This window comes from Saimiri boliviensis, chromosome 17, assembly GCF_048565385.1.
Source record: "Saimiri boliviensis isolate mSaiBol1 chromosome 17, mSaiBol1.pri, whole genome shotgun sequence".
Classification (NCBI taxonomy): domain Eukaryota; kingdom Metazoa; phylum Chordata; class Mammalia; order Primates; family Cebidae; genus Saimiri; species Saimiri boliviensis.
The window spans coordinates 64,567,007-64,572,238 of NC_133465.1; positions in this window are offsets into that span (position 1 = coordinate 64,567,007).

Sequence of the window (5,232 nt, forward strand, 5' to 3'; positions counted from 1 at the left end):
CCCGCGTTGGCCCCGCCCCTCACGGCCCCGCCTCGACAGGCCCCGCCCCCGCATGGCTCCGCCCCCTGCACCTGCCGCGCCGGCCACCCACGACCCCCGGAGTTCGCGGCTACGACCCCGGCGCCGCACGCCGGGTGCACTCAGCTCCCACCCCGAGCCTCGGCGCTCTTCCTTCTCCGTCGGAGTTTTGTCCCCGCCGCTTCCATCTCCCCCGCAGCCACGAAGTCGCCAGAACCCTCCTCTCAGCTGGTTCCCCTCTCCTGTCCTCACCCTTCATCCCCGTTCGGGCCCTGAGCCCACGTCTCAGCCGGCCCTCTACACCCCGCTTTCCTCCTTTCCAGTCTATCTTTCCCATTCATGTTTTCTGAGCATCCACTCTCTTAGATCCTTCTTTTTCTGACCTGTCAAACACACGTGTTCAGACAGTCCTGCAGTTATTCCGACCACAAGCTCTAGAATCGGCCCTGGGTTATGAGAGAGGGAGCCGGTGCTCAGTTTCCCTGCTCCAGGAAACCAGCTCCTAGCCTCAATGAGAGCGGGAAGTCCCTCGAGGTCCCCACCGTTCTCTGGCCACCTGCCTTCCCAGAGAATCCTTTGAGATTCATCCATTTCAACAAAGGTGCTGAGGGTCTGGCATTTGCCAACTCTGTGTCAGGGACCGGCGCAGGCGACATAAGTCGTACAGCCTGCTCCTTATGGGTGAGGAGCTAGGGAGAAGGACAGCAGCCAGGGTACAGCAAAGTAAGCCTATAATAGAGGCAGATTAATAATCAAAACAAGGCTGGGAGCAGCAACTCACTCCTGTAATCCCAGCACTTTGGGAGGCTGAGGTGGGCGGATCACGAGCTCAGAAGTTCGAGACCAGCCTGGCCAACATGGTGAATCCCTGTCTCTACTAAAAATATAAAAATTAGTTGGGCATGGTGGCACGTGCCTGTAATCCCAGCTACTCCAGAGGCTGAGGTAGGAGAATTGTTTAGACCGGGAGGGCGGAGGTTATGGTGAACTAAGATGGTGCCCCTGCACTCCAGCCTGGGCAACAGAGCAAGGCTCCATCTTGGGGAGGGGGGGAATTAAAACAAGGCAACGATGATGATATCTCTAATATCTACCTCTGAGCTATTGTTTTATCCCCATTTTACACTTGGGGAAAATGAGGTTTAAAGCAGCTGCTTGCCCAAGGCCACACAGGTAGTAAGGAGCTGACCCAAATGAGGCTGCACTTTTCCCACAACATCATTTTGCACACTACGTCTGGAAGCTTCTGGAGATCCTATGTGCTTTTTCATTTTATTTTTATTTTTATTTTTTGAGATGAAATTTCACTCTGTCACTCGGGCTGTAGTGCAGTGACGCAATCTCAGCTCACTGCAACCTCCTGGGTTCAAGCAATTATCTTGCCTCAGCCTCCTGAGTAGCTGGGACCACAGGAACCCCCCCCCACCACCATGTCCAGCTAACTTTTTTGTATTTTTAGTAGAGACAGAGTTTCACCACGTTGTCCAGGCTGGTCTTGAACCCCTGACCTCAAATGATCCACCCACCTCAGCCTCCCAAATTGCTGTGATTACAGGGGTGAGCCACCGCACCCAGCCCTATTATTTATTTATTCATTCATGCATGCATTCATTTTAGAGACAGAGTTTCATTCTGTTGCCCAGGCTGTAGTGCAGTGGTGCAAGCATAGCTCATTGTAGCCTTGAATTCCGGGGCCGAGACAATCCTCCTGCCTCAGCCTGCCAAGTAGTTAGGACTACAGGTGTACACCACCATGTCCAGCTAATTTTTTTTTTCATCTCTTGTACTAGACAGGATCTTACTACATTCAGACTAATCCCAAACTCCTGGCCTCAAGGGATCCTCCCACCTCAGCCTCCCAAAGTGCTGGGATTACAGAAGTAAGCCACCATGCCTAGCCCCTGGGTGCTTCAAAAGGATGTGACATTCACTTAAAGAATTCCACAGGTGAAAAATGAGTGCTGCACCATCTGGGACAAAAGTGTAGCAGGGAGGGAGGAGTGGGTGCAGAGGGAAGGAGGAGTGCGAAGGGCGTCGCCATGTCACTGAACAAACACTCCGCAGGGCAATCATAGGATAGCTCTAGCCTTTCTCCAGAGGTGGGTTTTCCCCACCCTGGGCAAAATCCTTGGCAGGTTTCATGGCTTTTCTAATCATTCCAAGATAATGAATGAATAGTACCTTTATTTGGCATTTAAAAAAAAAAATCCAGTCTATTCTACAAATCACTCAACCCCAGCCCAGGTCAGAGTGACATTAAAAACTCTCAATCGTAATCGTTAGGGAAATGCAAATTGAAACCACAGTAAGATAACACTACATACCTAGTACAATGACTTTTAAAAACTGAAGTATCACATGCTGACAGTTTATTTCTTTCTTTATTTTTATTTGTTGAGACAGGGTCTCCCTCTGTTGTCCAGGCTGAGTGCAGTGGCACGATCACAGCTCACTGCACCCTCTACCTCCCAGGTTTGTTTTTTTTTTTTGAGACAGAGTTTCGCTCTTGTTACCTAGGCTGGAGTGCAATGGCACGATCTCGGCTCACTGCAACCTCCGCCTCCTGGGTTCAGGCAATTCTCTTGCCTCAGCCTCCTGAGTAGCTGGGATTACAGGCACGTGCCACCATGCCCAGCTAATTTTTTGTATTTTTAGTAGAGACGGGGTTTCACTATGTTTACCGGGATGGTCTCGATCTCTTGACCTCGTGATCCACCCGCCTCGGCCTCCCAAAGTGCTGGGATTACAGGCTTGAGCCACCGCGCCCGGCCTTACCTCCCAGGCTTAAGCAGTCATCCCACCTCAGCCTTCCAAGTAGCTGGCACTTCAGGTGCACACCACGATGCCCGGCTAATTTTGTATTTTTTGTAGAGATGGGGTTTTGCCATGTGGTCCAGCTGGTCTCAAACTCCCGAGCTTAAGTGACCCTTCCGCCTGGGCCTCCCAAAATACTGGGATTACAGACAGGAGCCACAGCGATTGGTCTTCAAAAAGAAGAAAAAATAATAAAGGCAAGTGAAGGTATGAAGAAGGAGGAGGAAGAGGAGAAGAAAATAATTAAGAACTGTTGCCAGGCTGGGTGTAGTGGCTCACGCCTGTAATCCCAGCACGTGGGGAGCCGAAGCAGGGGGATCAGGAGATCAGGAGTTCGAGACCAGCCTGACCAACATGATGAAATTCGTCTCTACTAAAAACACAAAAATTAGCCAGGCGTGCTGGCGTGTCCCTGTAGTCCCAGTTACTCAGGAGACTGAGGCAGGAGAATTGCTTGAGCCAAGAAGGCAGAGGCTGCAGTGAGCAGGGATTGTGCCATTGCACTCCTCTAACCTGGGCAACAAAGCAAGACTCCATCTAAAAAAAAAAAAAAAAAAAAAAAAAAAAAAAAAAAAAACTGTTGCTAACCAGCCACTCCAGGTGAAATTTTGACCCCTTTGGCCTTGCCCATCACTCAGAGCCATTTCTGTGGTTTGCAACCAGGAACTCCAAGTGACATGGAAATATTACTGGATTTAAGTGAGTCCACCCTCATCTAGCTTCAGGGAGTCTTCTCCCACTCAGATGGACATTCTCCTCCTTAGATCATCTTCATGCCAGGAAATCTTACAAGATCCCTGTGCATTCACCCCACCATGTCATGGAAAAAAAACATAACATTGTCCTGAGGAACCTGACCACTAACACACCTGAGTGGAAAAACACCCACTCTTCCCTGCCCTTTGTTTACAGTCTCTAAATTAAGCCTAACATCTTTCCTGATTCCACCAGCAATCATGTTTTTCAAATGCTGTTGTTTTCCAGTGATGCATATTGGCATCTGTAGCAATGAAATGGGGATTTGCTTTTAAATATACTGCAACAGCCTGCGCACGGTGGCTCACGCCTGTAATCCCAGCACTTTGGGAGGCCAAGGCAGGCGCATGATGAGGTCAATAGATCGAGACCATCCTGGCCAACATGGTGAAACCTTGTCTCTACTAAAAATACAAAAATTAGCCAGGTGTGGTGGCATGTGCCTGTGGTCCCAGCTACTTGGGAGGCTGAGGCAGAAGAATTGCTTGAACCCAAGAGGCAGAGGTTGCAGTGAGCCGAGATTGCGCCATTGCACTCCAGCCTGGCTACAGAGCAAGACTTCATCTCAAAAAATATATGTATACTGCAGCAAAGAAAAACGGTGCATTCCACCCTTCTCTCTACTTTTGTGTGTGTAAACTTGTATAGTAAACCTTTTGAGAAATAAGTCTGGATGTGTGAAGAAAAAATATTCTTAGTAAATAAAACAGAGCTTTTAAAAATTTTTTTTAATTACGTTTCCCTGATCAATTTGACAATTATCTGGTACATTCTTCGCTGTGATGTATCCACACAAAAACCATGTCCTGTTCTCCTTTATGCCCAGCATAAAATGAAGACTCCCTGGTCTGCAGCTCTCATAGCTCTCCCTGGCACCCTTTTTCTGAGTTCAACCAACAATCATCCAACAAACATTGACTGAGGCCAGGTGCCATGGCTCAACCTGTAATCCCAGCACTTTGGGAGGCTGTGGTAGGTGGATCACCTGAGGTCAGGAGTTTGAGACCAGCCTGGTGAAACCCTGTCTCTACTAAAAATACAAAAAATTTAGCTGAGTGTGGTGGTGGGCACCTGTAATCCCAGCTACTTCGGAGGCTGAGGCAGGAGAATCGCTTGAACCCGGGAGGCAGGGATTGCAGCGAGCTGAGATCAAGCCACTGCACTCCAGCCTTGGGCAACAAGATCAAAACTGCCTCAAAAAAAAATTTACTGAGCATCTACTGAGCTAGTACCATTCAAGGGCCTAGTGCCTCAGCTGCAAAGGCAAGTTCCTACTGCAGAGGCAGACAACGGAGGGCAACAATACAGGCAACAGAGACTCATGGGGTTGAGAGAGGAAGTCTGTCCAGGGCCCTGGTAGAAACGGAGAAGGAAAGACTCCACAGAGTAGAGGAAGCCAGGCTGAGGCTGCGGAATGACAGAGTGTATCAGCTAAGGTCTCAACAGAAACACATGGAACAATGGAACATTCATACAGAGTAACCAAGGAGAGTTCATCAAGGTGCAATTAACAAGACGAAGGGAAGACAAAAAGGGTCCATGGAGCACTCTGGGGCTGGAAGCAGCGGGGAAGCTTGGCTTGTCCGGGTCAGGGATGGAATGGTTGCCATGAACCTGGAGAAAGGCTGCCGCAGAAGAGGCCCA